The 20854-nt window shown below is 39.8% G+C and overlaps 1 long non-coding RNA gene across 1 annotated transcript in view; it reads right to left on the reverse strand.

Annotated features, from left to right (window-relative positions):
* The window catches only part of LOC108411064, a 53534-nt gene extending 33972 nt beyond the window's left edge, over positions 1-19562 (reverse strand). The window contains exon 1 of the long non-coding RNA XR_001856540.1: positions 19429-19562. This is a non-coding gene — a long non-coding RNA (uncharacterized LOC108411064). The remainder of the gene's footprint in view (positions 1-19428) is intronic.
* Between the last annotated feature and the right edge of the window lie 1292 nt (positions 19563-20854).

The following is a 20854-nucleotide window of genomic DNA, read 5'->3' on the forward strand; positions in this document are numbered from 1 at the left end:
AGTTTCTCATTTTTATTGATCCTGTTCATGCATATTGCCTTTTTTGAGATGGTCCAAAAGGTATAAAAACTTATTGACTGAGTTCTCATTAAAACCAGCCTTGGATTCCATTCGGTTCTGTCATTCCCTTTGATACAGTATCACAGCATGGGATCCTGTTTGTTCTCTTGGGAGATTTTAACAGAGATTTATCAGTTTTGACAGTCAAAATAAAGCATTATTGTGTTCGTTTCTCCAAAAAGGAAATCATCAAGAATGTATTAGACTTTCTACACCATCTGTACGTCTTTGCATCAAGTTCTATATGAGAACCAACGTCTAATTCTTCAATTTTCTCATTCCCTAAATATTTAAAAAGCTGGATCTTCAATGGTCTATAGTAGGAAAATCTACATAGAACCATGAACACACAAAGAACCCTTTCCATGATTAATCGGTTCTTTGCTCCATGTTCTTCAAATTGATTGAGGATGTACTGTAGACGGTTATATACAGAACCGTTTTGAAAAGGGTTCTATAGTAGAACCCTCAATAAAAAGAACCTTTTAATCATGCAGAGGGTTTTTCAAGTGTTCAGGGTTCTATATAAAACCATTTTCTTAGTAAAGGAACCTTAAAGAACCAGCTTTAAGAGTGTAGCACTCAGAAGTGTAGAGAAATGATAAATGATAAAATGATAAAATGACAAATGCTAAAATTTGTCCTAGAACAGTCAGAATTCTGTCACTAATTTCCAAATGCATACGTTTTCTTTGCAAGCAGTTTTTAAAGAATTAGCACTCAAATTTAAACTGAATGTATTAAAAGTTTTGTGCCAGTAAGACACGCAAAAGACACCTGAACTTCGAAGGTTTGTCTGTCAGCGTGGAGCTGCAACATCTAAGCAATCAAGAAACTGTGAATATACATTTGACATGTTTTCTGTAAATTAACAAAAACCCCAGTAAACTGCTGAAGACATTTATGAAAAAAGAAGATTCTGAGATTGACCTGTCTGTCACGTTCATTTGGTCACAGGTTTTCATCTACTTGACAGCTGATGTGTTTTTTGGCCAAGCAGTGGGAGAAAAACCTCCTTGAATGGCAGATCCGCATTTGGCAAGTGTCTGTGCCAACATCACAACCTCTTCTACTGCCTGAAGTGAGCCAGCTTTCTCAAAAGGGTTACGGCTGTACACGTTCCATCGCCTCCATTGGATTAAGGAATGGAGAATATGACAAAAGAAAGAATGCTTGAATTCGAGGGTGGATGGGGAACCATTCCTTGACGGGTATTGAATGCCGGAAGCTCATATTTCCTTATATGACAGTACACTGTGAAAAATGGCTTTTCAGTCCAACCTAAATAAATTACTTCATGTTGTAACCAAGGCAGGTACAAAAACTGTAGAGTCCAGACAATCACAAACATTATAGAGTGCAAAACAAGTACAAATACTGTAGAGTCTACAACTAGTAGAAATACTATAGAGTCTACCTCTAGTAGAAATACTATAGAGTCTACCACTAGTACAAATACTATAGAGTCTACCACTAGTACAAATACTATAGAGTCTACAATTAGTACAAATACTATAGAGTCTACCACTAGTACAAATACTATAGAGTCTACCACTAGTACAAATACTATAGAGTCTACCACTAGTACAAATACTATAGAGTCTACAACTAGTACAAATACTATAGAGTCTACCACTAGTACAAATACTATAGAGTCTACCACTAGTACAAATACTATAGAGTCTACCACTAGTACAAATACTATAGAGTCTACCACTAGTACAAATACTATAGAGTCTACAACTAGTACAAATACTATAGAGTCTACCACTAGTACAAATACTATAGAGTCTACAACTAGTACAAATACTATAGAGTCTACCACTAGTACAAATACTATAGAGTCTACCACTAGTACAAATACTATAGAGTCTACAACTAGTACAAATACTATAGAGTCTACCACTAGTACAAATACTATAGAGTCTACAACTAGTACAAATACTATAGAGTCTACCACTAGTACAAATACTATAGAGTCTACCACTAGTACAAATACTATAGAGTCTACAACTAGTACAAATACTATAGAGTCTACCACTAGTACAAATACTATAGAGTCTACAACTAGTACAAATACTATAGAGTCTACCACTAGTACAAATACTATAGAGTCTACAACTAGTACAAATACTATAGAGTCTACCACTAGTACAAATACTATAGAGTCTACCACTAGTACAAATACTATAGAGTCTACAACTAGTACAAATACTATAGAGTCTACCACTAGTACAAATACTATAGAGTCTACAACTAGTACAAATACTATAGAGTCTACCACTAGTACAAATACTATAGAATCTACCACTAGTACAACTACTATAGAATCTACCACTAGTACAACTACTATAGAGTCTACCACTAGTACAAATACTATAGAGTCTACAACTAGTACAAATACTATAGAGTCTACCACTAGTACAAATACTATAGAGTCTACAACTAGTACAAATACTATAGAGTCTACCACTAGTACAACTACTATAGAGTCTACCACTAGTACAACTACTATAGAGTCTACCACTAGTACAAATACTATAGAATCTACCACTAGTACAAATACTATAGAGTCTACAACTAGTACAAATACTATAGAGTCTACCACTAGTACAAATACTATAGAGTCTACCACTAGTACAACTACTATAGAGTCTACCACTAGTACAAATTCTATAGAGTCTACCACTAGTACAAATACTATAGAGTCTACAACTAGTACAAATACTATAGAGTCTACCACTTGTACAAATACTATAGAGTCTACCACTAGTACAAATACTATAGAGTCTACCACTAGTACAAATACTATAGAGTCTACCACTAGTACAAATACTATAGAGTCTACAACTAGTACAAATACTATAGAATCTACCACTAATACAAATACTATAGAATCTACCACTAGTACAAATACTATAGAGTCTACCACTAGTACAAATACTATAGAGTCTACCACTAGTACAAATACTATAGAGTCTACCACTAGTACAAATACTATAGAGTCTACCACTAGTACAAATACTATAGAGTCTACCACTAGTACAAATACTATAGAGTCTACAACTAGTACAAATACTATAGAGTCTACCACTAGTACAAATACTATAGAGTCTACCACTAGTACAAATACTATAGAGTCTACCACTAGTACAAATACTATAGAGTCTACCACTAGTACAAATACTATAGAGTCTACAACTAGTACAAATACTATAGAGTCTACAACTAGTACAAATACTATAGAATCTACAACTAGTACAAATACTATAGAATCTACAACTAGTACAACTACTATAGAGTCTACCACTAGTACAAATACTATAGAGTCTACCACTAGTACAAATACTATAGAGTCTACAACTAGTACAAATACTATAGAGTCTACCACTAGTACAAATACTATAGAGTCTACAACTAGTACAAATACTATAGAGTCTACCACTAGTACAAATACTATAGAGTCTACAACTAGTACAAATACTATAGAGTCTACCACTAGTACAAATACTATAGAGTCTACCACTAGTACAAATACTATAGAGTCTACCACTAGTACAAATACTATAGAGTCTACCACTAGTACAAATACTATAGAGTCTACCACTAGTACAAATACTAGAGTCTACCACTAGTACAACTACTATAGAGTCTACCACTAGTACAACTACTATAGAGTCTACCACTAGTACAAATACTATAGAGTCTACCACTAGTACAAATACTATAGAGTCTACAACTAGTACAAATACTATAGAGTCTACCACTAGTACAAATACTATAGAGTCTAGAACAAGTACAAATTCTATAGAGTCTACAACTAGTACAAATACTAGAGTCTACCACTAGTACAAATACTATAGAGTCTACCACTAGTACAAATACTATAGAGTCTACAACTAGTACAAATACTATAGAGTCTACAACTAGTACAAATACTATAGAATCTACCACTAGTACAAATACTAGAGTCTACCACTAGTACAACTACTATAGAGTCTACCACTAGTACAACTACTATAGAGTCTACCACTAGTACAAATACTATAGAGTCTACCACTAGTACAAATACTATAGAGTCTACAACTAGTACAAATACTATAGAGTCTACCACTAGTACAAATACTATAGAGTCTAGAACAAGTACAAATTCTATAGAGTCTACAACTAGTACAAATACTAGAGTCTACCACTAGTACAAATACTATAGAGTCTACCACTAGTACAAATACTATAGAGTCTACCACTAGTACAAATACTATAGAGTCTACCACTAGTACAAATACTATAGAGTCTACAACTAGTACAAATACTATAGAGTCTACAACTAGTACAAATACTATAGAGTCTACCACTAGTACAAATACTATAGAGTCTACCACTAGTACAAATACTATAGAATCTACAACTAGTACAAATACTATAGAGTCTAGAACTAGTACAAATACTATAGAATCTACAACTAGTACAAATACTATAGAGTCTACAACTAGTACAAATACTATAGAATCTACAACTAGTACAAATACTATAGAGTCTACAACTAGTACAAATACTATAGAGTCTACCACTAGTACAAATACTATAGAGTCTACCACTAGTACAAATACTATAGAGTCTACCACTAGTACAAATACTATAGAGTCTACCACTAGTACAAATACTATAGAGTCTACAACTAGTACAAATACTATAGAGTCTACAACTAGTACAACTACTATAGAGTCTACCACTAGTACAAATACTATAGAATCTACAACTAGTACAAATACTATAGAGTCTAGAACTAGTACAAATACTATAGAGTCTACAACTAGTACAAATACTATAGAGTCTAGAACAAGTACAAATACTATAGAGTCTACCACTAGTACAAATACTATAGAGTCTAGAACTAGTACAAATACTATAGAGTCTAGAACAAGTACAAATACTATAGAGTCTACCACTAGTACAAATACTATAGAGTCTAGAACAAGTACAAATACTCGAGTCCAGGTCAGGTTTGGGTACAAGTACAATTGACACAAAGTCCAAGTTGAAATGCTATGCAGATCATGACAAGTTTAAATACAAATACTATCAAATCCAAGACCGGTTCGATTAGTGTGTCCAGACATGCAGACAGATGTGCCGTGGTAACGTCAGTAACTACGCAGCTACGTTGGTGACGCAGAATTCAAATGCAGATGGAGGAGCATCATCTCGCCCTCCGAACTCTTCAGAGTTCTTTTCATAATCATGAATCTTTGGAGCTCTTATTGAATCCCAGCACTTCATCACTCTGGATTTGACGTAGTCGCTGTTTGTCATGTTGCGAGTGACAAAAAAGCCTTTGAAATCTGATTTGGGCTGCCAGAGCATCAAGATGCAGCTGGAAAAATCAGATTGGAGTCGCATTTCAAACCACCTCCAAATTTAGTTTGGATCTGCTTTGCAAATATTGGATTTCATGTGTTCTTTTGTTGTGAAAATCTGGATACAATCTGGATATGTTAGCAATCAGATTTGGGCTGGCAGTCTAAACAAGGCCTAATACAAGGCCAAAAACTATCAGGACATTTTGAAGTCAAGACAAAAAATGTGTTTATTTTTATCATCTTTATTTACAGACATTATAGAGTTTTTATACCATTTATACGGAACTCAAAGTGCTTTACAGACAGGCTACAATGCTTAACAGCACAGATTACAAATTCTACCAAAAGCAAGTACTGTTGAGTACTGTAGAGTAAATAGTACAGAGTCTAAGACACATCTACAAAGTCTACAAAGATCAAGACGAGTCAGTGTCCAAATACTATAAAGTCCAGCACAACTCAGAGTACAAATACTATCAAATTCAAGAAGAGTACAAATACTATAAAGTCCAGCACAACTCAGAGTACAAATACTATCAAATTCAAGACGAGTACAAATACTATAAAGTCCAGGACAACTCAGAGTACGGCTAAAAGGAATGGTGTAAAATATGAGAAAATTCCAGGTACAAATATTATGGAAATCAAAATAATGGACCATGACAAGCTCCTGAGACCAAGGCACATCTCCCTAAAATTACTATAGAGTTTAATACAAGTCTCAGTTCAAACACTGCCGAGACCAAGACTAGGACAATACGAAAACATCTAGAGTCTGGACTTTCCTGTATGATCCACCCTGTACTGCTTTTACACTGAACTGTACTCTGAGCATCTCAGATACAATCCTACATCCTGAATTAGAGCCAACGCTGAGTCCCAGCTGAGCATCCTGACATAGATTCATCCTATAATCACAGATCCGTGTGGTATGAGGCGACAACACTTCACTCTAGAAGGTTAATGACACTGCATCCCTCTCATTTAATAGTGCACCACTGTAGTGCTTTTGTACAGTGTGTTCTGTGAGTCTTCAACTCACAGTACCTGCTTTTGTCTAGAGCCTTTGATTTCATCCGTGTTTTCATCAGTTACTTCTCTGTTAAGGGGCTCAAGACTGCAGCAGGTTTTCTGCAGAAATTTCAGTGAAAAGTGGAAAAGAATGTGCCTGTGAAAGGTACAGCTGTCCTCACCTTCTCTACGTATAATGTGCGAGATAAAGTGATGAAGCATGAAATCAGTCACCAAGGTTTTCACACGTATTCGCTTTAGTTGAGTAGTTACTTGAAGACACGTTCGTTTAAAATGAAAAAACAACCTTGAGAAAGGCTTCGTACAGTGTCTCACATCTGACAGCCGCATTCACGCATCAAGTTCCCTCCGTTGGTATTTATTTTGTTATTTCGTTTTCAGGATATACAGCATTAGTTACATCTACTGGAACAAGTTTAGTATAAAAGAGTGAAATAAAAAATTACTGTCCAGTCAGACACATCTGTCTCCTCACCCAACACCCTGCAGCACATCTGTCTCCTCACCCAACACCCTGCAGCACATCTGTCTCCTCACCCAACACCCTGCAGCACATCTGTCTCCTCACCCAACACCCTGCAGCACATCTGTCTCCTCACCCAACACCCTGCAGCACATCTGTCTCCTCACCCAACACCTTACAGTACATCGTCTCCTCACCCAACACCCTGCAGCACATCTGTCTCCTCACCCAACACCCTGCAGCACATCTGTCTCCTCACCCAACACCCTGCAGCACATCGTCTCCTCACCCAACACCCTGCAGCACATCTGTCGCTTTATCTGACCCAATGTTCCAGCACATCTGTCTCTTTATCTGACCCAACGTCACAGCACATCTGTCTCTTTATCTGACCCAATGTTCCAGCACATCTGTCTCTTTATCTGACACAATGTTCCAGCACATCTGTCTCTTTATCTGACCCAACGTCATAGCACATCTGTCTCTTTATGTGACCCAACATCACAGCACATCTGTCATTTTATCTGACCCAATGCTCCAGCACATCTGTCTCTTTATCTGACCCAACGTCACAGCACATCTGTCTCTTTATCTGACCCAACGTCACAGCACATCTGTCTCTTTATCTGACCCAATGTTCCAGCACATCTGTCTCTTTATCTGACACAATGTTCCAGCACATCTGTCTCTTTATCTGACACAATGTTCCAGCACATCTGTCTCTTTATCTGACCCAACGTCATAGCACATCTGTCTCTTTATCTGACCCAACATCACAGCACATCTGTCATTTTATCTGACCCAATGCTCCAGCACATCTGTCTCTTTATCTGACCCAACGTCACAGCACATCTGTCTCTTTATCTGACCCAATGTTCCAGCACATCTGTCTCTTTATCTGACCCAATGTTCCAGCACATCTGTCTCTTTATCTGACCCAATGTTCCAGCACATCTGTCTCTTTATCTGACCCAACGTCACAGCACATCTGTCGCTTTATCTGAGCCAATGTTCCAGCACATCTGTCTCTTTATCTGACCCATCGTTACAGCACATCTGTCTCTTTATCTGACCCAATGTCACAGCACATCTGTCTCTTTATCTGACCCAATGTCACAGCACATCTGTCTCTTTATCTGACCCAATGTCACAGCACATCTGTCTCTTTATCTGACACGTTACAGCACATCTGTCGCTTTGTGACACAATGTTCCAGCACATCTGTATCTGTAATCTTGGAGTACACATGTCTACCTACCTGACACAATATTTTAGCACATCTGACTACTTCACTGGTAAAAATGTACATCTGTCTTGTTATCTGACACGTTACAGCACATCTGTCTGTTCACCTGACCCAACATTATAGCACATCTGTCTTCTTCTCCAACGTGACGTCATCATAAAGTTTGCGTCGCCATGCAGCGCTGGAGAGCACCCAAGTAAGAGGAACACTCACTCCAGGAGCTAATACTGAAAAGAAAAGCGACTGTAAGCTTCTAATAGTCGACACAGTCTGTCTCATTTTTAACATGTTTATCCTGCACAGAGTTTGGTGCCAACTTATAGCAATAGATTGCCTCTGAACAAGGCAAAACACAGTGGAGCGGAAAGAAATATCCTATTAGAAATTCAGCCGTGACAAAACACCCCTCCTCTGTGTGCATAAACTCAGCTTAGACATGTTTTATTAAACGTCAGATCTATTTTTCTTTATCCCTTTTGTCACTCTTCTCTAACAACTTGCTTGTGCACTAAACGCTAAACTCGAGTCACATGACTGTCGCTCCAGCCAGATACAAACTCTTCTGAAAACTGCAGCAATACATCAGTTTAAAAGAAGTCACGGCGTGTGCGGAGAAACTCAATTGCAGGTGCTTTGAAATTCTTAAACAACACGTTTTCATTTATAACTCTGCTGTAAGCAAAGCAAGGCAGACTCATTTTTCTACTCTGACAAATGGACACAAGGACAATGCCAAATTACTTTCCTTCTACCATTCATCGCTTGATAAATTCACCCCAGTCGATAACCACTTCTGCAATTCATTTCAGCAGCCGCGTGACAAATTGGCTGCTTGTTGAGAATAAAATAATCATCATTACACAAAGCACAGTCCAAATAGATATGACCAAGGGGCGCTCTCATTACGCTGGATTTCTTGCTCAATGCAGAATTCTGCAGACTTTTCAAAATGTCTACAAATTAAATGGTTTTGAGAGTCAGATCCACTCACAGTGGTGGTGATGGGAACCAGACGTCCCTCTAAAAGCTCCTACAGAAAGTTCCTACATGAACTGGTTCTGAATTCACTGCCTGATGACTGAGACGCTGTTTTATGAGAGTTTAGAGAACTTCAACTCCATTCATGGTGGAGGGAGACATGCAGGGCACTGTGCGGCAAAATAGTCCCCAAAGAAAACTCATTATTCCAGATTTTCCACTATTTTCCATCATCAAAATTCCATATAAGCTCAGAAGACTCGTGTAGGTTCTCTGGTGGTTCTGGATGGTAAATAAAGCGTCTATATCTGTGTTGTAGTCATGGCGACGCCTGGTTCCCATCACCCCCACTGTAAAGACGTCTTCAACCAGCTAACGTAAGCGTGTTTAATGTAACCTTGATTTTCTCTGTATGACTGTTCATCTGGATCTTATCAGGAACTCGTTCTGCACAACTAGCCCACTCCAGGGTTGGTTACATTGGGATTTCAGATCATATATTGCACTTGGACCAATCAGGGCTGAGCTTCTGAACAATTAAGGACATTGTTCAGATGGATGTGGTTCAGTCTGGTCCTTTGTGATTCACTTTTTTCATTGTGATGTGAAAAATGTCTGTTTTCATTAAAGGAAGCAAAATCACCACCGTCAAAGAATTAAAACGTGTGTCTCCAAAACACGAAAAAACCTACTTTACTTTTAATGCAAGTCAATGGAACCAGACCTTTTTCCAAGTACTTTTGGGCTGTTTCTTTTGGTCCATCCTTCATGAAATTTACAGACAACATAAAGTCCAACAGGCATTTTCAAATTATGTAAAAAACTGGAAAACGACAAAAATGAAGATACGACAGCAGCGACTGACAAAACATGGATATAAGGAATTAGTCCCATTAGCACGTACCCGGTGGCAGTGGAGACAGCACGGCTGTAATAAACACTTGACGTTGTATATATTTGTGGGGTCTGATTTCTTTTTCTTTTTGATTAATAAGATGCTCGACACCTCATTTTTAACATGATTAGTCATCCATAATAAACATCATGCTTTTATCTGCACATGCACGAGGATTAATGACAGCTTGAGTATCTAAACCTAGATTAACAAAGAAAGTTGTGAACTTTCATTGTAAAACGATTTAACTGCAGCTGTTCGTCAAGATTTGCAAAGCTGAAACTCTGAAGAACCCTGTAGAAGTTAGAATCCTCTTCACTATCTACACTGTTATTAATGAAGGTTCTGTTCAGGTTCATTTTTCATTCCTCAAGGTACGAACAGTGTAGATGTTCCCTCAGAGGTTCTACAGTGGTTCTAAGGTCTGATAGTGGAGCTTAATTCAGGTTCTCCAGGTGAAAAGTTGGTATTTGTTCCTTTTCATAACCGAATGATTTAAAACAGAGCAGTAGAGTAAAAGCCTGGAGACGAGGCGAGGCGGGGTGTGTGGAGTCAGTCCAGCTCAGAACAGATCATTTCAGAGGATTATGGTTCAGTTATGTTCCCTGACTGAAGGTACTGAGATGGAGCTGTGAGGGTTCCACCCCAGAGACAGGAGGGGAACCGACCCAGAGACAGTCTAGCACCTTTATTTCTGAGAGCGTAAAGAAAAACTTGACCGACGTCATAAAACGAGTTAACTGTGGCTGCTTATGTTGAATTTTATGAAGCTGAAACTCTGAAATGCTGACTGAGTGAACATGAGACAGACTCTCCTGATGTGTTTTAATAATGTGTTTACATGTGAATTTGCTAGTAAAACCTTCCTTTTGTCTTCTAGATAGTTTGCCTGCAGGCTTAAATAGAAGTGTAGCCAGTGTAAAGTTGTCCCTCCAGTGATTTTCCAAATTGCTGAAGGCACTACGAGATAAAAGCTAATCTAGATGTTATTAGTACTTTGAATTCTGTATAAAAACGTCCACTTTTAAAGCAAATGACTCACTGTTTTTACTCAGCCGAATAAGAGAAAAAAACAAAAACAAAAAACAACAAATAAAAGATCAGAAATTCCGACTCTGGCCTTGGTCAAGTAGGCTGACCTGTGGCTCAGGCTGATTTTTGATGTCCTTGACCTCAAAACAGCTTTTGATGATGTCAATCATACCGTTTTGATAGGCAGACCTAAAGCAGGACAGGCTTCTCATGCTTGAAATCCTACAGTTTAAAGCTGAGAGCTTTATGTTAGCTTGGGAAAACGCACATCAAACAGAGCTGACATCACAGTTCCGCAGGGGTCTGTCTTAGGGCCGTTACTTTTTCCCTTCGATATATTACACTTCACACAATTTACTCCAAAGCCACCTCCAGAGAATTAGATTTCATGTCTATATTGATGGCACTAAAGCATCCATCCACCCATCCAGATATGGCTTTTTGTATGGTGATCTGGTTCTTCAGATTGATGGAGAATGTGTTGTATAAGGTTCTATATAGCACCATTCTGAAAAGGGGTTCTGCTTTTGTTATGACGTTAAGCACAGCAGAACTCTTTTTGGTGCTCTAAAGAACGTTTTATAATGTTTTTTCTCTCTCCTGAAGTTGTTGAGCTGTATTATTATGAAAGTATGAAATATAATGTATGAAAGGTGCTATATAAATAATTATTTTATTATTATTATTATTATTATTATTATTATTATTATTATTATTATTAGTAGTAGTAGTAGTAGTAGTAGTAGTAGTAGTAGTCTTAGTAGTAGTAGTAGTAGTAGTAGTAGTAGTATTGTTGTTATTAAGTATATTGTTGTCAATAAAATAGAAAAAGAAAAAACAAACATCTCTTAAATAACCAGCAGGCATTCCATGTGTGATTTTCCCTGCATTCCATGTGTGATTTTCCCATACGCTGTATCCTGCATATTTACACAATACATTACTTTGATTTAATTTGATGCGTCAAAAGTCAAATGTTAAACGTTCAAGCACTTCAATCTCACCCGCAAAAAGAAGGCAGGCGCAGCGAGATCAGCCGTCGCTGTGAGCTCAGTAGGGGCAGTAGAACGGGTCCGACTTGACACCTCCGCAGTCATTGGCAGTTCACACTGACCATCAAGTCAGCCAAAGTCAAGCCAAGTCAAAAACAAACGCAGCCTCTGGTTTGTCCCTTTCAGTTTTGCCTTCTGGTTTTTATTTTTCTCCGTTTGGCTCCGGCTGGTTTCTCTCTTCAGCTCCATGCGTATTTACTCTTTTGGTTTTTGGGCTGTTTTTATACCACATATTTGCCAAAAATCTCCTATAATTAAAGCCATCACATTTTTCTCAACACGCAAGCATCTGACGAGTAGGTACGGAGCCCCTGAAGGGACGTGGAGCTATGGTTAGGGTTAAAAAATCTGGTGCGCACCAGATACTATCAAGAGAGCACCATATACATGTAGTATCTGGTACTCACCGCACAGGGTCAGACGCTCATTTGACAGAATCAGGTGCGCACCAGATTTTTAACTAAACTAAATAAATAAATAAAAATACACCACGCCCCCCTCAGGCACCCCTCAGGTTTGTACATGTGAGCAGTTAATCATGATGCACTTCTGATGAGAGCAGATGAACAGCACTACGTGGAGGACAAGGTTAACTTACTTTTGGTAGGAAAATCAGCAAGACGTGGCATTCGACCGGGGGTGCCAAAACTTTTGCATGTAATTGTATATTCATACTCAGCGCTCAGACGTTGCTCACAGTATATGAAGTGGCCTGGCTGCACTGGCTGTAGTGGTTGTAGTGGCTGTAGAGGCCTGGGCTCATGATCAAGCAATCACAGCGACAGTTATTGATCATGAAACAAAGAGGAAACGAGCTTGGAGGTGCAGCAGCGTCCTAACTGCTCTGACAAGTCTGTCTGTCTGCGTCTGTCTGTCTGTCTGTCTCTCTCTCTCTCTCTCTCTCGAGAATGGAGGACAGAGGAATCAAATGGAGCGGCTAATGAACTAATTCTGCCCAGGTGCACAGGGAATTCAGCCTGCAATCACTCAGGTGCTCGCTCAGACATCAAACAATGCCTGAGTGTGTGTGTTTGTGTGCGGGTTTGTTGAGTTTTCAGCCTCCGCATCACAAATCTGCATGTGACAAATTAATTTTGCACCTGAGTGGGAGATGCTCCTCATAAATTTGCAAATATTCAGGGTATATACCATTAGGGACTGCTGCAAAAAGTCCCCGGATTCGCTGATGGATATAAACTCATACGTCTCATTAGACTGAATGAATAACCGACTCTAAATGTAGGTATTGTGATATAAACCGAGTCAGTTCTACAGTTTCTCATTAGACTGAATGAATAACCGACTCTAAATGTAGGTATTGTGATATAAACCGAGTCCGTTCTACAGTTTCTCATTAGACTGAATGAATAACCGACTCTAAATATAGGTATTGTGATATAAACCGAGTCCGTTCTACAGTTTCTCATTAGACTGAATGAATAACCGACTCTAAATGTAGGTATTGTGATATAAACCGAGTCTGTTCTACAGTTTCTCATTAGGCTGAATGAATAACTGACTCTAAATGTAGGTATTGTGATATAAACCGAGTCTGTTCTACAGTTTCTCATTAGACTGAATGAATAACCGGCTCTAAATGTAGGTATTGTGATATAAACCGAGTCCGTTCTACAGTTTCTCATTAGACTGAATGAATAACCGACTCTAAATGTAGGTATTGTGATATAAACCGAGTCTGTTCTACAGTTTCTCATTAGGCTGAATGAATAACTGACTCTAAATGTAGGTATTGTGATATAAACCGAGTCCGTTCTACAGTTTCTCATTAGACTGAATGAATAACCGACTCTAAATGTAGGTATTGTGATATAAACCGAGTCTGTTCTACAGTTTCTCATTAGGCTGAATGAATAACAGACTCTAAATGTAGGTATTGTGATATAAACCGAGTCTGTTCTACAGTTTCTCGTTAGGCTGAATGAATAACCGGCTCTAAATGTAGGTATTGTGATATAAACCGAGTCCGTTCTACAGTTTCTCATTAGACTGAATGAATAACCGACTCTAAATGTAGGTATTGTGATATAAACCGAGTCTGTTCTACAGTTTCTCATTAGGCTGAATGAATAACCGACTCTAAATGTAGGTATTGTGATATAAACCGAGTCCGTTCTACAGTTTCTCATTAGACTGAATGAATAACCGACTCTAAATGTAGGTATTGTGATATAAACCGAGTCCGTTCTACAGTTTCTCATTAGGCTGAATGAATAACCGACTCTAAATGTAGGTATTGTGATATAAACCGAGTCTGTTCTACAGTTTCTCATTAGACTGAATGAATAACCGACTCTAAATGTAGGTATTGTGATATAAACCGAGTCCGTTCTACAGTTTCTCATTAGGCTGAATGAATAGCCGACTCTAAATGTAGGTATTGTGATATAAACCGAGTCCGTTCTACAGTTTCTCATTAGGCTGAATGAATAACCGACTCTAAATGTAGGTATTGTGATATAAACCGAGTCCGTTCTACAGTTTCTCATTAGGCTGAATGAATAACCGGCTCTAAATGTAGGTATTGTGATATAAACTGAGTCCGTTCTACAGTTTCTCATTAGACTGAATGAATAACCGACTCTAAATGTAGGTATTGTGATATAAACCGAGTCCGTTCTACAGTTTCTCATTAGACTGAATGAATAACCGACTCTAAATGTAGGTATTGTGATATAAACCGAGTCCGTTCTACAGTTTCTCATTAGGCTGAATGAATAACCGACTCTAAATGTAGGTATTGTGATTTAAACTGAGTCTGTTCTACAGTTTCTCATTAGACTGAATGAATAACCGGCTCTAAATGTAGGTATTGTGATATAAACCGAGTCCGTTCTACAGTTTCTCATTAGGCTGAATGAATAACCGACTCCAAATGTAGGTATTGTGATATAAACCGAGTCCGTTCTACAGTTTCTCATTAGGCTGAATGAATAACCGACTCTAAATGTAGGTATTGTGATATAAACCGAGTCCGTTCTACAGTTTCTCATTAGGCTGAATGAATAACCGACTCTAAATGTAGGTATTGTGATATAAACCGAGTCCGTTCTACAGTTTCTCATTAGGCTGAATGAATAACCGGCTCTAAATGTAGGTATTGTGATATAAACCGAGTCCGTCCTACAGTTTCTCATTAGGCTGAATGAATAACCGACTCTAAATGTAGGTTTTGTGATATAAACCGAGTCCGTTCTACAGTTTCTCATTAGGCTGAATGAATAACCGGCTCTAAATGTAGGTATTGTGATATAAACCGAGTCCCTTCTACAGTTTCTCATTAGACTGAATGAATAACCGACTCTAAATGTAGGTATTGTGATATAAACCGAGTCCGTTCTACAGTTTCTCATTAGACTGAATGAATAACCGACTCTAAATGTAGGTATTGTGATATAAACCGAGTCCGTTCTACAGTTTCTCATTAGGCTGAATGAATAACCGGCTCTAAATGTAGGTATTGTGATATAAACCGAGTCCGTTCTACAGTTTCTCATTAGACTGAATGAATAACCGACTCTAAATGTAGGTATTGTGATATACGTAGGTATTGTCAGTAATTTATTCGCTGTAAACTGCTGATAGTTCATTGTTAAGAGTTCCACTGTGTTTTTTTTAATTAACATCTGGAAACAAACCTCTTTCACCATCTGTTTAGAAACAGTAGATGTGCTTCTCTGTGTTTTCCAGATAAGAATTATCACATCACAGGCACCACGACGCTGGAGAACTTCTTGCGCGGATGCGGCCCGACGACAAAAGCATGATTAATGGGACTGGGGGGGGGGCGGGTGGGGGGAATTACAGGCTGAGTTATGCTGCCGCTCGCTGTTAAACGCCAGCCCACCACTAATCAAAACCACTGCGGCCCAAAAGCCTCTACAGCTGGCGCGGGCCACGCGGCCACATTTGTTTTCATTACTGTAATCAGCAACATATTCGTGCCGCCAGGCCGAAAAGTGGCTTTATGATATTTTCCAGCGAGTACCGCGAGCGCGAAACTCACACAAGGAAGTCATATGAATGTAGCGGATCCATATTTTCCGCCAAAGAGGGCGACAGAAGAGAAGAAAGACTAGTGAAGTGATTGAGATTGATTGCAGTAAAAGGCAGGGGCAGGATCTGCTTCCACTGCAGCCGCTAGCATCGCAGCTGAGCGCCAATGCCGCGTGGCATTAGCCCTGAATGAGTTCTGATATCACGCCCTGCCATCACTGGTTCCAACCTTGATGGCCAAAGATATTCATTTTACTCACGAATGGGCCTGGAATAAGACTCGATTTACCAGCTATTGAAACACGCATGCTGCATGGAGCTGGTCCACAGGAACGTGGTGAGAAGAACACAGGAGAACGAATCTGAAATCTGGTCTACATGGCTAACATTTCTCATGCTGAGATGGTTCTACCACTATTATAAGGTTCCTGAACGTATTTCTAGATGTTTTCACTTCTGTGAAGTAATTTTGTGGTCAGTGTATATGTGTGTGTTGGATCATTGTCAGCACTGTGCTGGTGCGAGTGGATCAGACACAGCAGTGCTGCTGGAGTGTTTAAACACTGTGTCCACTCACTGTCCACTCTAGTAGACACTCCTACCTGGTCGGTCCACCTTGTAGATGTAAAGTCAGAGACGACAGCTCATCTGCTGCTGCACAGTTTGTGCTGGTCATCCTCTAGTCCTTCATCAGTGGTCACAGGACGCCGCCCACAGGACGCCGCCCACAGGACGCCGCCCACAGGACGCTGTCGGCTGGATATTTTTGGTTGGTGGCCTGTTCTCAGTCCAGCAGCAACACTGAGTTGTTTAAAATCTCCAGCAGCTCTGCTGTGTCTGATCCACTCAGACCAGCACAACACACACTAACACACTACCACCACGTCAGTGTTACTGCAGTGCTGAGAATGACCCACCACCCAAACAGTACCTGCTCTGTGAGGGTCCATGGTGGTCCTGACCACTGAAGAACAGGGTAACAGAGTATCAGAGAAACAGATGGACTACAGTACCAGCACTTCTTTTAACTTGGTGTATGAGCTGGTCTCGTGTGTTGGGGAAGTGCTTTATTTGGTATTTCACCTACTTTTAATTTTATTTTAGACTGTTTGATTATAACGGGTAAAAGGGGTGCGGCTAAACATTCTCACCAGGAAGAAGTCCACTCTGTCTAGTTCCCTGGGTCTGAGGGCACTGCCACACGTACTTCTGGTTACTGGTCAGTGGTGACTGGTCAGTGGTTACTGGTCAGTGAAGTGGAAGGCGCAGTTTTGTTGTGTTCTTTTCTTGGTGCCGTCTGCAGTTCGGCTCCTGAAGCAGAGGAAACCACTGTGGTGTGTCTTATAGTCAAAAGGTGATGAAGCTGCCTACAGAAAGGAAGTTGAGCAGCTGGTTTCCTGGTGCAGCAGCTGCTGAACAGGGAAAAGACTGTGGAGATGGTGGTGGTGGGCTTCAGGCACAACCCTCCCACCTTACCCCTCCTCAACATCAACAGCTCCGTGGCTTATTCTAGATAAATGCGGTTTCCTCCGACTCCGTCCGGCTCTTTATTCTAGATAAACACCGTTTCCTCCGACTCCGTCCGGCTCTTTATTCTAGATAGACACAGGTTCCTGCTCAGCCGTTCCTGCCAGTTCTTATACTGATACCAGGCTGGTGCTGATGAGCAGGAGAGACGGGGAGGCTGAGAGTGAATCGATATGAAAGTGCAGCTCCACCATCACAATACTGCAGCCTTTCCTGGCATTAATGCCACTTTAATGTCATAATTCTATGACTTTTTTCTCTAAATATTATGACTTTATTCTTAAAGTCTACTATTTTTATTTTTACTAACAGTGGCCCTAAAACACCATCGTACATCCTGGACATCAAATCCTCCAGACACGCCACTCTAGTAGAAGATTCATGACCATCAAAACCAGCACAGCGAGCCTAACAGCTTTTCCCCCAGAGCTGTAGGTCATTAACCACAGTGGACACTTACACTTCACAGTTAAACTGACCATGAAACCTCCTCGCTGGGTTACAGTAACTCCTCTGGATCAGAATACATGTTTACACAGCTGTACAGATGTTACACTTCTATAAATACTCCAATAATTCTGTAACATTCTATATATAAAAGTTTATTATAGTACATTTCTACTCAGACTGAAATGTATTACACACACACACACACACACACACACACACACACACACATCTCTTTAGCTCCTTTATTATTATTGTTTTCTATTTATTGTGTTTCTATCATAGTTTAATGCGTATTAACAGCTTCTGAGCTTGTCTGGTCTGTCCAGAGTGTTAATGCCACACATGTGTGACTCACCAAGACCAATTCCTCATATGTGGGGCGCACTTATCAAAATAAAGGAGTTCTAATTCAGATTCCATATAAGCTCAGAAGACTCGTGTAGGTTCTCTGGTGGTTCTGGATGGTAAATAAAGTGTCTATATCTGTGTTGTAGTCATGGCGACGCCTGGTTCCCATCACCACCACTGGAAAGACAGAGTCTGTACAAAGAATGGCTTCGTATCGACTATGATTACATTTCAAACACTGAACCACGGAGAAATTTTGGGGGAGCTCCCCTTACGGTACGAGGTGAAGGCTTTGGTTCAGTCAGCACATCAACAGTAAAACAGCACAAATAAAGAAACAGAAAAAGAAAAGAAATAACTGGCCGTGCTGCTTTGGCAGGGACTTGATGCAAAGTACCACAGAGGTGCTCTTTGGGAAAAATAGGGCGCTGCATGTCGGTTTTAAAAATAAAAAATAAAAGCCTTACAATGGCTGCCCTTTTTCACAATAGGTGCCCTTTAATGCCCTTTTCAAAGACTATCAAGGTGATAGATTGAAGAATTGACTGTATGGCATTAGATAACCCCTACAGGTGTTAACAGCCGGCCTTCCTCTCGGTGTCTAAGCTTATCTGCGGCAGGTTCAGAGGTGGTCAGTGTCAGACCTGTACAGACTGAAGTGACAGATTAATTGTGGTTTTATAGAAGCCACAGTTTGAGTGAGTGCAGTATTCAAACTGCAGGAGCTACAGTTTTAATAGAGCCTGTATGATCAATGTTGGCTTTGCATGTTTAAAAGTGGGGAAATTTAACATGGAGCTCGTGAACGTACAGCTGTGTACAAAGGTTTGAACGCCCCTGGTCAAAAAGTGAAAATGAGTATAAACTTTGCACAGGTTACATTTTATGCTTTATTTTTTGTTGTATACAGTATCAAAGGACGACGTACATAAAGGAATAAATCTTGGGAACGCTGCATGCTGGAGACTTACCTTCACTTCTCCTGTAAGGGCAGTGTTGTGCCGTAATAATGAGAGCTCCAGTGCGGTCATATCCCTTTCAGAAGCTTTGTAATCCAGACTTGAACTTTAGACACTCCACTCTATCCAACTGAATGTCTTCTGTGAATATTTATCCACTGAAAGAGTGATTGTTGTTGTTAACATGGCTTTTAGCCATCCAGTGATGCCTGGGTTGAGTCTGTCGACCAATCAGAGGCTGTGTTCCTCACTTTTTGACCAAAGACTGTTTTCCTGACTTTTTACCAATCAGAGGCTGTGTTCCTCACTTTTTACCAATCAGAGGCTGTGTTCCTCACTTTTTGACCAATCAGAGGCTGTGTTCCTGAATTGTTGACCAATCAGCTGCTGTGTTCCTGACTTGTTGACCAATCAGAGGCTGTATTCTAGGCTTATTGAACAGATTGTGTTCCTGACTTGTTGACCAATCAGAGGCTGTATTCTAGGCTTATTGAACAGGTTGTGTTTCTGACTTGTTGACCAATCAGAGGCTGTATTCTAGGCTTATTGAACAGGTTGTGTTTCTGACTTGGTGACCAATCAGAGGTTGTGCTAATGAGTTGATGGAACAGTACTACCCTTCCAGGCAAAATAAAAGTCTCTAGCATGCAACGTTCTGAGATTACAGAGGACTTATTTCCACTTATTTCCATTTCATCACCGCCCAGATAAAACAGATTTCTCTCCATCCTGTGAAACTGGCAGAGGCACTTTATGTTATGTGAAAATTGATGATGATGATGTGACTTTTTAGTGTTTCAGTTTCTCGTCGCAGATTAAACGTATCAGGAAACCAGCTGGAGTGGCTATAAACACTAATCAGTCCATTCATCTCCAAATTATCGATGTCCGTCTTAAATCTCTCTCTTTGCCGTTTCGTAGCTACTAGCTGGGCGAGACTGTCGTCTGCGTTGCTATGGTGACCAGCCGTCTGCGCTGGTCTTCAGGGTTAAAGGGTGGATCAGCAGTTCTACATTAACTCCAGCGTTTAAGACCATTTACTGTTAAACTGTGTTGAAGGATCAGCAGAGCTTTATTTTACTGTAGAGGAGGATTATTTTATTATTACCTACTGATCTGATTCAGCTGAGGAGCCACAAGGGGGCAGTAAAAGAGCCGCATGTTGCCGACCCCTGAGCTACACTGATCAGAACACCCACATGCTGGATGAATGACAACACAGCCTCAACTGGCAGTCTGGCACAACATGTTGGCCAACAAAACAGGCCGCGACCTCAATGTATAGAAGACAATCGCTGTTTCAATATTGGTCAGAAACATTGCAGTTAGACTCTTTCCCCGAATCATTCAGCCCCGCGAAGCAGATTAATGTGGGCAATTTGAATGCGGAGTGACGTCGTAATGTTTGAGGGAGCCATTACGGCGGAAGAGATTAAGG

Source organism: Pygocentrus nattereri, chromosome 1 (genome assembly GCF_015220715.1).
Source record: "Pygocentrus nattereri isolate fPygNat1 chromosome 1, fPygNat1.pri, whole genome shotgun sequence".
In the NCBI taxonomy this organism is placed as follows: domain Eukaryota; kingdom Metazoa; phylum Chordata; class Actinopteri; order Characiformes; family Serrasalmidae; genus Pygocentrus; species Pygocentrus nattereri.